General features: G+C 37.4%; 1 non-coding gene across 1 annotated transcript; it reads right to left on the bottom strand.

The window, feature by feature from the left end:
* Positions 1–1,083: 1,083 nt before the first annotated feature.
* On the bottom strand, positions 1,084–1,190 carry LOC141490246 (U6 spliceosomal RNA). Its single transcript, XR_012469105.1, has one exon. It is a non-coding gene; the product is annotated as a U6 spliceosomal RNA (small nuclear RNA).
* Between the last annotated feature and the right edge of the window lie 11,148 nt (positions 1,191–12,338).

Raw genomic sequence — 12,338 nt, forward strand, 5'->3', positions numbered from 1 at the left:
TTCATATTTACGTGTGTGTGTGTGTGTGTGTGTGTGTGTGTGTGTGTGTGTGTGTGTGTGTGTGTGTTATACTCTCACTGCAGTAGAATATAAACTCCCAGAGGGCACGGACTTTTCATTCATTAAAACATCTTTTTTTTTTTAGGTTTTTGCAAGGCAAATGGGGTTAAGTGGCTTGCCCAAGGCCACACAGCTAGGTAATTATTAAGTATCTGAGACCGGATTTGAACCCAGATACTCCTGACTCCAAGGCTGGTGCTTTATCCATTATGCCACCTAGCCACCCCCATTCATACATCTTTGCCTTCATGGAGTATATAGCTCTCTGTTTGGCCTCATATATGAAAAGATGAATGAATTTTGAACTGAATTTGTTCTCCAACTGGCTTGTCTTTACCCTTAATCACAAGTGTTGTCTTTGTTCATATGGTCATAGATTTAGTGCTGGAAGAGACACACACCAGAAAGCTAGCTAATCTCTCCTTCCTTCCATTTTACAAATGAAGCAAGGGTAGAATCAGATTTGAACTCAAGTCCAGTTATGCTAAGCTCAGCACTATTTCCACTGTGCCAAATTTCCTTGAAAATGTTATGTTAATGCCATTCTTAGGAAATTTTTTAAAAATTGAAATAGTTTTGAATTCATCTTCTGAAAATAGAAAAGTTAATGCTTGAATGACCTACATCAACAATTATGACACTCCAGTGAGATAATGTGTTTTTACACTATAAAACACTACTGAAAACAATCGCCCTCATTATTAGCTAGTTATCAATTATTGTTACTATCAGTGTCTATCGACTAGATTGCATACCATAGCTTGAAGTCAAGAAGATTCAAATTCAAATCCTGCCTAAAACACTTCCTAGTTGTTCCTTGCCACTTAACTAATCTTAGACTGAGTTTACGCATTAGTGAAATGGTCATACTAATAGCACCTACCTCATGGACTTGCTAGGAGAATCAAGCACTATACTAACAGTTGAACTTAGAATGGCAAAAACAGTATCTGCCCTCAAGTATCTTATCATCTAACATGCAAACAACTATATCCATATAAAATATATAACAGAGTTGATATTTGTCCTTTCATTCTCTTCATGAATTTGCATGTCATCCTTGCACAGAGGCCATGCTAATCTTCTCTGTATCATTCCAATTTTAGTATATGTGCTGCCAAAGCGAGCACTGTCCTTTCATTCTCAAAGAAAACCAAGATGTCAGGAAGATGATGCCATGACGAGGACATGAACTGGATTTGAGTGAGGGAGTGCTGTGCTAAGTCACCAGCCTCACTTTCTCCTCCAGAGTCATCTGGGTCCTGAGGTCAATTATGGGTCAGGACAACTGGAGATGGTCCTGGATGTGAGGCTATCAGGGTTGTGACTTGGCCAAGGTCACACAGCTAGTAAGTGTCTAGTGTCTGAGGCTGGATTCAAACTCCGGTCCTCCTGATTTCAAGGTCAGTGCACTATCCACTGCTATACCTAGCTGTCCCATATATAACATATATAACAGAATAAATTAAAAGTAACATATGAAAGAGGCTTTGCAAACTTTAAAGCACTATATAAATGCTAGAAGATGATGGTGATCTATATCTGAATTAATAAGTAAATTAATAAGTTAAAAAAATCATATGCAGATACATCAGGACTTCATCTCCTCATTTTAGTCCTCCTCAACCCTAACTATACTGCAACATAATTTTGTATCTCAGCATAAGGCTTGTTAACTCATGCCCATTTTTTATCAAGTTGTTTACTAAGTTTCTGATAGATGTGGCAAATTATGCATTAATTATGTAGTGGGGGAGATATTTATTACTGCTGACATTCTAATAAAGTAACAGCAGGGGCTCAATCTGTAAGTGTTGCCGTGAAGTATTTAAGAGTGTTACAGTTTGGAGCAACGCTATCCAGAACCTATTTGGCTCAGAAAACTTGAAGTTAAGAAATTATAGGAGCCTATACTAGGCAGCCCCCACCTCCCACCCACCCCACCCCCACAACTAAGGAAGAGCAGTATTCCAGGAGGCAAAGGAAGGAGGAAGAGAATTCCAGGGGGTGGGGTGTGGAATGGGGCACATGTTTCTGCTGCTTATACTCACAGCAAGTGACTCTCTGATGCTATCTAGGCTTTATTTCTGAGTTGAGTCTTAAACATGCAAAACCAGTTGGTCAAGGGAAACCCACTGAATGAGAGTGGTTGTCAAGAGTCTTTTTCATGAAGACCCTTATCTGCCCTAGAGAAGAACTGGGGAACCAGACTCCTGGGTCACACTTTACCTTCCCCAAGATAATAATAGAATTTCCTCATTGACCTTTTGACCAGAATTTAAAGGCCAGACAAATAAATATATACTCCATTATAAATGAATGCAGTTGTGAGACTATTTGGACATTCAAATATTGCAGGAGTTTTTGTTGCTATTGTTCAGTTACGTCAGATTCTTCATGACTCATTTTGGGTTTTCTTGGTGAAGATATTAAAGTGGTTTGCCATTTCCTTTTCTAACTCATTTTACAGATGGGGAATTAAGGCAAAGAAGGTTAAGTAACTTGATCAGGCAGCTAGTAAGTATCTGAGTTCAAATTTGAACTCAGTTTTTACTGCTTCCAGGCCCAGCATTCTAGCCACTGAACTACCTAGCTGCCTTAGAGGGAGCTTTAGGGGAATTTTTTTAAGGAATTTTTTTTTACAACAAAATATTAAATAGTCAAACCATCCCAGTTTTAAAGTACTTAGTGATTTCAATCAATTAATCAATCAACATTTATTAAATGCCTGTTATGTTCCAGATGCTGTGCTAAGTATAAGAATAGAAAGATAAAAACAAATAGTCTACTAAATAGTCTACTTCCTCTTAAGTAACTCCCAATCTCATGGGCAGAAGGATACAATATACAAATAACTATGTTTAAACAAAATATATATACAGGATAATTAGGAGGCAATCTCAAAGGAAAGCATTAAAGATCCTACTACCTGTATGAGTCAGAAACGGGACGTGAGTGGGAATCATCCCAACCAGTTTTGTATGCATCATGTTGCCTTTGCTTAACATACATACATTTTATCCTTTCTCAACTCCTACTCTGGTCATCTTGATGTGAATTTGACTCTGTATTACAAATTTACAAATACAAGTTCTGGTAGAATCTCACAAACTACAAAGGCTTCACACCTGGGCTAATCTTAGATATTCTTCTATTTAAACACATAGAAAGGCACATCACCAGCTGACTGCCCACTTGGTAAGTGATGGGTTCTTTGGTCAGCACAACTTGTATAACATTTTATGTTTAAGATATTGGCCTTTTTCATAACTTATTTTTTTTTATTCAGTCCCAGTAGGCATTTGAGTGCCTTTGTAAAAATCATTTTCATTGATTTTTCTATTGTTTGTCTTTCAATTCCAACAATGTAAACAGGAATGGGGACCTAATTTAAAAAAAAACACACATTTAGAAAGTATCCAAGGCCCCCCCCCCCCAGACACAAAGAAGGAAGAAGGAAAAGTTGACAAGCCTTTGACAAACAAGATGATTTCATTGTAGAGTACTTTGAGAACCAGTTTATAGTTCAAATAGACTGGGTCAGAGCTCAAATGGAGTTGTTGGCTTCAATTTTGTCCCAACCAGTTATTCTGTTATTTTTTCCTCTTTAAACTGACAACAGATAATAATTGAATCATAAGATTTATAACTAGAAGCAGCCTCAAAGTCTTTGAATCTAACTCACTCACTTTACAGATAAGGAAACAGAAGTCCCAAAGAGATTAAATGATTCTCCAAAAATCAGACTTAAAACCCCAACCTTCTGGCATAGTTCCTTCCATTCTATGTATATGGATTAAGGTATAGAGTATTGGACATCAGGAAAAACTGGGTTCAATTTCTATCTCTGACATTTATTAGTTGTACATCAACAAGATGTTTAATTTCTCTTAATTCATTTACTCCTCTATTAAAGGATGATAATGTCAGATATTAAATTCAAATGAGAGAACACAAATAAAGGACGTTGTAACTTTAAAATAGTATACAAAAGTCAATGGGTAAGTGTTCTTTTAAAACCATTGTTTCAGAGCCTCCAACCTTAGGGTGTGCTGGAACCTGCTCTGACCAACAACTGATGCTTAATTTTCAATATGAATATGTACTTAGAAATCAGCAAATTCTATAAATCAGGGCTTGATTTATTGTTTTGATAAATGTCTAGACTTAAAGAAAGTGATGGGGAAAAAATCTTAATATAAATTCAACTTAAAAGTATGTCAAAAATACTTTTTTTCCCTGCAAAAGAAAGGTTATCAAATATTTTACCCAACATGAGGGGTCCAGATACACATTAAATTAAATCTCACTTCTCTGGCTCATTTTTCCTATCAAGCTGATCTGGGACCTTCAATTATTTAACTTTGGAGTCCTACTCTGCCTATCTCTCTATCAACTAGTCTCTTTACCTCCCAGCAGATGGCAATTCTTCCTCTTGCTCAGAAACCAGCTATCATGACCCATAGGAAGCATACTTCATAGACTCTGATCGCTATAATTAGCCCCTGTTCCAGTGGAATTCATAATGATGTCACTTCTACTGAATAATTTATTAAGTGTAGCAAAAGGATAGGAGGAAAAATATATTATTTCTAATTCTAGAATATGCCTTGGGATGCCCTCCCCAGAAAAATTCCAGACCAAAATTGGAGTCAGATGACCCAATTACTGATGACAAATTATGAGCTTTCATCCAATGCAGTAAGGAGCACACAAAGAAATAAACACTCTCTAGATGTTCACTTACAAATCTGTCATCCCTCCCATTAGCAGAGACACACAATACTGGCTACAGCATGTCTTCTACCACTCCTGGTTCTTGGAAATTTTCCCTCTCCACCCTTTAAAATAAGTCATAGACAATTGCCTGGGTAGCATGATTGCATGTAACCAGACTTTGATAAATAGTCTACTTCCACATTCAGTATTCTTTACAATATGTTATTTCTTTTTTACAAAAAGAGGAATGTCCCTCCATTATTTAATAGATGAAAATATTAAAAAGTCACACAACAAATATATAAAGGATGGAATAAAGGGTAGGAGAACAAAAGGGAAAAAAAAGATTGGTGAGGTCTTAGAACAGTATTAAGAAGACTAAAATTCAGAATGAATTGAGGCTGGTCTTGGATACTGACAACACAGAGTAATTTTAACCAATTTTGGGAGCAAGAGGAATATCAAAGAGGTAGTTAAGATTACTTCCTGGAATAGGTGGGACAATCCTAATAGATGACAGCAAAGACAGAGAACTATTCAATATTCATCTTCCCTTGATTTTTCTATGAAGAAAACAGTTCTTCAAACTCAAGATAGAATAAGAAGGGTTAAAGGGAGCTAAAATTAATGATAGATGAGAAAATGGAAAGAAGGTATCTATCTTCCTTTAAAGAATTCAAGGTACTGGACTTGACTGAACTACACCCCAAAACAAAGCAAAACAAAACAACAAGTTGAAGTTATTACAGAAGCACTTTAGATGAACAAGTTATCTTTTTTTTGCATTTTTCAAAATCAAATAAGGAAGTGGCTTAGGCAGCTATCTGGCACAGTAGAATGCTGGCCTTGGAGTCACTGTGTGACCCTGGGCAAGTCACTTGACCTTTGCCTGCCCTAATTTCCTTATCTGAAAGATGGGGATAATAATTTGTACAGTTCAGTCCGACTCTTTGTTATTCCATTTAGGATTTTCTTTTTTCTTTCTTTTTTTTTTTTAGGTTTTTGCAAGGCAAATGGGGTTAAGTGGCTTGCCCAAGGCCACACGGCTAGGTAATTATTAAGTGTTTGAGACCAGATTTGAACCCAGGTACTCCTGACTCCAGGGCCGGTGCTTTATCCACTGTGCCACCTAGCCACCCCCCATTTGGGATTTTCTTAGCAAAGATTGTGGAGTGATTTGCCATTTCTTCTCCAGTCCATTTGACAGATGAGAAAACTGAGGGAAGTGTGGTTGCTCAGAGTCACACAGCTACTAAATATCTAAGACCAGATTTGAACTTGGGAAGATGAGTTTTCCAGACTCCAGATCTGGCACTCTATCCATTGTACCATCTGGCTGCCCTTGGGATAATAAGAGCACCTACTTTACAATAATACTGTAAGGATAAAAACAAGATAAAGATAATGTTTATAAAGTACTTTACAAACCTTAAGAACTATATAGAGGGGCGACTAGGTGGCGCAGTGGATAAAGCACCGGCCCTGGAGTCAGGAGTACCTGGGTTCAAATCTGGTCTCAAACACTTAATAATTACCTAGCCGTGTGGCCTTGGGCAAGCCACTTAACCCCATTTGCCTTTCAAAAACCTAAAAAAAAACTATATAGAAAGTTTTGTTTGCTTGTTTTCTTGTTTGAAAATGTCTTCAGGTCATCTTTGCTGGAAGTTCAGGGATTGCTCATGATTGGCATGGAAGTTTTGTCCTATTCCTTTTCCTGTTTGGGCTAGTTTGCCCTTTCTTAGGCAGTCTGGTGTTCCCCATCTTCACTCACTTCAAGGGGTTCACCATATTGATGCCGAAGTTAGGGTGGCCACTCAATCAGCTTTGAAACCTAAAAACTTCTGTACCCAAGCAATCTGTCCACTTCAATCTCCTCAGTAACAGAAATTACAAGCATGCACAGATGTACCTAATATAATCTTATTTGATTTTATCATATTTATAAGCCAAAACCTAGCACCCCAAGCTCTTGAATTTATATGTCAGGTTCAATCTTAGTATATTCTCTCCAAATCTGACTTTTTTTGGTTCATTTTACCCCTATCTAAAGTTTCTTCTGTTGTGGGACAAAATGCTAACAGACCTAGGGCAGCTTGAATTAATTTCCTTCTTCATTACCACCACCACCACCACCAGTGTTGTTGTAAATCAAGATATTATGGAACAGAATATATGACTGTATTAGTTAACACCCCCGCCCAATGTGAGTTGACAAGAAACCAGCTGTAAACCCTTGGGCAAGGAATACAGACTATCTATGACATGAACAGAGTGCTTCAGAGACTCTCATGGAAACTCCTTAGGGGTTGCTTTTACCTGAGGATCATTGAGTATGTTTTTAGAAAGTTAAATGTTTCTCATAACCCTTGAGTTCAGAGGAACAATTGTCCCAGATGTGGAAACTTCTCTCATAGGATTCTCTGGGATACCTAGTTCTCCATAGATTTAGGAAGATTCACAATTCTCATGTAAATACTCAAGGTAACCCTTGGAGAAAGCAGTGTCAGTTTAGTAAAAGTTGGGAAGTAAATAGGAAAAAAACAGTGTAGACTTCTTTGTTGGAATTTGCCTATGAAAGGAAGAAAAGGCATAAGGTGATAGCACAGAAAAAGGTCATATATATTCTGTTCCTATAAGGGGAAAAAAAGAGAAAGTTTGAGGGTCTACTGAGTGGAGTATGATAGCCAAGCAGAGAAGATCAAAACCTTCCTCATATGGATTATACAAGTTATAAAGATTAAATGAGTATATAAAATGCTTTGTAAACTTTAAAAGCACCATATACATGTCAGCCTCAGTTTCCTCATCCATAAAGGTCCCTTCTATTACTTAATCTATCTTCCTATGATCTTATTTAAGTGAGGCCTCTGAGTAGTCTATAGAAGAGTAGGACTTAGACATTCACCATGATCCCTGTCAATTCTAAAATTATTATTTCCATTTTTCAGATGAGGAAATTGAGACAGAAATGTCAAATGTCTTGCCCAGGGTAACATAGTAAGTATCTAAAGCAATATTTAAATCTAAAATCTTTAAATTTAAATCCAAGTGTAGCACTCTATCTGCTGGGCCACCTATATGCCACATATAGGGTGGTTTCTAATGGTATTGTTGTTTTTAAATTAAAAACACAATATATAAAACAATCCCTGCCTACAAAGGGCTTATATTCTAGGCTATATTCCAAAAGAGAAAGGCAATGTATATATGCATGCATATAAATATATATAAATATATATATATATATTTATATGCATGGTTACTGTTTTTAGAGCTAGAGGGAAGAAAGGCATTTGAGATGTAGATAGGGGAGATACATAACAGCATGAGGAAAGAAGAGCAGAGTGAATAGAGAAGTGGATGGAAAAGTGTTAAGAACTTTTATAAATATTTTCTCATTCAATCCTTTCAACAACTCTGGGAGAAAGGTGTTGATTTTATTCCCAATTTAACTGGTGAAAATTAGAGTTCAGGGTCACACAACTGGTAAGTGCAGTAATTTGAATTCAGATCTTACTGACTCCTGGCCCAGTCTTTTACTGACTGCACCTATCAGCTTACTCTCTGCATGAAGATGAATGAAGAGCAACCTGCTGGGATCTAGGCCAGGCTGGATATGAAGACTTCTTACCAGTAAGGACTCTGGGGTGGGAATCACAACATAGGGATGTCTCTGGGGCCAGAATGTCAGCAAGGGGAAGTGGGAATAGGAAGAGACTTCACATCCCACAATGTTTGAGAACACTGAGGTTTTCTCTCCCCTTCCTGCAAATCCAGATTCTGACTTGCTGCTTTTAGACATTATCCACCCTGGATAGACTTATATCTCTCCAATTGAGAATAGCAACTGAAGATTCTTAAAGATGTGGCATTCTTGGAACAAGCAGCCATGGGGTGTAGCAGTCTTTCTGAGTCCACTGCCCAGTACATTTATACTGTCAATTTGGGTTCCAGAGGGGCAGCTACTATTCTGTCTTGGGGTTATAGGGATAATCCTAAAATAGATAGATATATAGAATTATAGTTTAAGTGAGTGAATGAATGAGTGAGCATTTATTTATTCCAGTAAATGTTTTGAGTGTCAAGTAAGCCTCCAAAACTTGTGTTCCCTCCACTGGTACCCAACAGTGTCCCTGTTTTATTTAACCACTTAACAAAAGAAATTTATTTCAAAGATGAAGCAATAAAAATATACACATATCCTTCTAATACTTCAGGATTACACTCTTTCATTTGCCATCTTGGTCTGTGGAGAAAAATTTAGATTTACCATAGTTTCTATGTTCCCTAGGTTCAGCACCATGGCTAGATGAATACATATCTCAGATACTGCAAGACTGATTCCTGAAGGTCATCCTTTGTTCTTTGGAACATCAATACTGGTATGATTTCAGAACTGCTATGACCTAGACTCCCAGACCACTAGACTCTGGATTTCTAAATATCTGTATTTCCAGATTCCTAGAAGTTCCCTCTCGATCTTTCAAAACTCCAAAGATCACATCCACCAATTACTCCATATAAAGTAAAAGAATAAGTGCTGAGACAAAAAAACAAAACTCATTTTCACAGAACCACATGTCAGGTTCAGAGTATGAGATCTCAAGACCTCTTATAGTATTGTCTCTCACTAGATACCATCAGCAAAGCTATCAAACCCAAGAGCAGAGATCCCCAGTAATGTCTTCACTTCCAATTTTGAAAGTACAACCACTCAAAAGACTGATGTACACTACCTAGTTAGCAGAATGGATGCCTCAAGTCTCTCCACTTCTATGATACATCATCCCAATACTGTTAGAAATAGACTTCCCAGTCTCTTTCACTGTGAGGGAATTGTGTCAACCAAAACAATGATGTACTCTGATTGTGCACCAGTCTCCCTAGTGCTATTGTCTTTAAGCCCCATAATATTAATAATTAACCAGCCAGATTTCATTGGATTTAAAAACAGAATTTGGTGAGAAGGTATAGAAAGAACAGTTGATATGACTCAATCTCCACAAATCAGGAATCCACTCTTCCCTTGCACACATCTCTGAGGAGAGTAGGCTCAAATCAAACTTAAAAAAAACTCAAAGGTAAAGAAGTGTGTGTGTGTGTGTGGGTGTGTGTGTGGGTGTGTGTGTGGGTGTGGGTGTGGGTGTGGGTGTGTAGAGAGAAAGAGAGAGAGAGAGAGAGAGAGAGAGAGAGAGAGAGAGAGAGAGAGAGAGAGAGAACGAGAACAACTTGGGTTAATAGGCATTTCATAACTCTTGACATTGGAACTCCTTTTCTCCCTTTGTAAAAGCCACACAAGTTCTCTTTGGTACTCTTTGTTGGACAATAAGTCCAGGGATCTGTTAAATTCTGTTAAGTCCTTAGCTAGTGCTTCTCAAGAAGTCATGTTCCATGAAGCTATATTCTCTCAGGTTACTATTATTGCTTCTTGCCCATTTGTCCTTCCCCAAATACAGATATTGGCCACTGCCATTCTGATGCACACTGCTCTGCCCTTTATTCTGCTCTTGTGGTTTCAACCTCAACTTCAACTGCTGTAGATAGTGACCCTAAAGGTAAGATAACAAAATAAGAGATACAAAGATAGCTAGGATAAAGGTACAGATATACCTATTGAAGGCTCCCTGCCCTAGTTGCCATGTGGCTAGAATCACCATAACCGTGGAGTTAAAGAAGGACCTTTTCCTTCTACATATCATAACTTAATCTTTCAAGAGCTGCATCCAAGAGAAGGTCTTCTTCCAGAAAATGACTATTTCTTTTTTTTGTTGGACATGGCACACTGTGTCATTAGCGTTTTCAATTCAGTAACCAGCTGGAGAAAAAGATGAGGCACAAAAGCATCAAAATTTGAGAACTGGAAGAGATTTCAGAAACCATCTTGTCTGCCATCCATGAAAGAAATCCTCACAAGACATACCTACTGTGTGGTCATTCAGTATCTACTTGAAAATCTCTAAGGAGGAAGAACCCTATCCCTCGAGGAAAGTTATTCCATTTTTGACAGTTTTGATTATTAGTAAACTTGTCTTGATAATAAACCTAAATTTGCTTCTTGCCCCTTCCAATTGCTCCTGATTCTGCCCTTCAGGGCTAAAAAAGAATAAATCTAATCCCTTCTCTGATATCCAGTTCTTAAGTGTTCTTTCCCCTCCCCTCCCCCCATGCTAAACATGTTCAGTTTCTTCAATTGATTCTCTTCTATTGTCTGAAGACCCTCACCATCATTGTTGTCTTTCTCTGGATACTATCCAGTTTATCATATCTTTCTTAAATAGTGGCAAGAACCAAAAACAACATTCCAAATGAGATCTGACAGACAGAATACAGTGAAATTATCACCTCCCTATTCCTGAAAGTTCTGCCTCCTTCTAAAGAAGCCCAAGATTGCATTAACATTTTTGGCTGCCATATCATACTGCCAAACTCATACTCAGCTTGTAGTACACACACACACACACACACACACACACACACAAAACCCAGGTCTCTTTCAGAACAACTGTTGTCTGTTCATACTTCCAATGGCCAACAGGAGGTTTGTACCAAGATTCATCTGACTGTATCAGAAGTAGGTAGAGATTATTCAAACATTCTCTAAGGACTACCTATCAGCATATTATGGGGAAGAAATTCTGAGGGAATGGAAACTCATTACATTGATTCAACTAAATAAGAACCCAATATCCGTAATGAGAACTGGAATGTAACATTAGATTGTTACATACAATTCTAAGAGCACTAGAGACAGAATTCTAAAGCTTCCAATCCAACCAGTTTTTTAATGACTGATTTTTAGGGTTGCTCTGGCTCTTAACTCTACTTAATCTTTTCCCAAGCACTGGAATAAATGCCCCATTATTAGAAATTTGTGGTTATTTAATTGCACAAATTAGCCTGATATGAAGAATTTAGTTCTATTTCCTTATTCTCTGATGATTTTCTTTACAGCTTGGGAGTCTGGCAGATACATTCTGTTTCCTACAAGGCTCTGATTTTTTACATGCTTAAAAGGCTCTGTTGTGCTTCCAATTTCCTTTTCACTCTCTTATTATCTACCATAACTGCCAAAGCGTATGTTTCATTTGTCAAATGTCACTCTCAGCTTTATCTTCACTTACAGTGAATTTTATCACCCCAAATTAACCCATTTGCCTTCTTCACTTTGCTGTCTTGCCTTCCTTTCTCATTCTAAGTTGTGGAAATCATTCTGAATCTTCAAAAGGCAATTTAATAGGTACCGAATCTTTGACGATTTTACTCTGAATATTTGACATTTTCTTTTAAATTAATATAGAATGTTTCTGCATAAAAATGATCAAAAAAGAAAAACAAATCCATAGCAACAATAACAAAAAAAGAAAATCCAAACCCAACCTCATGCATGTCTTCAGGTCCAGGCCTAGGAAAGAGAGAGAGAGCAACAGTACTTACTTTACTAAAGAGATGATTTCCATCAAAGTCATTTGTAAGCTAAATCCAATTTTCTCATAGATTTTCACTGGACCTTTAGTGGAACTGGAGGAAATTTTTCGTAAGGAATGACTGATTTTTATTTA

Source organism: Macrotis lagotis, chromosome 5, assembly GCF_037893015.1.
Source record: "Macrotis lagotis isolate mMagLag1 chromosome 5, bilby.v1.9.chrom.fasta, whole genome shotgun sequence".
Lineage (NCBI taxonomy): Eukaryota > Metazoa > Chordata > Mammalia > Peramelemorphia > Peramelidae > Macrotis > Macrotis lagotis.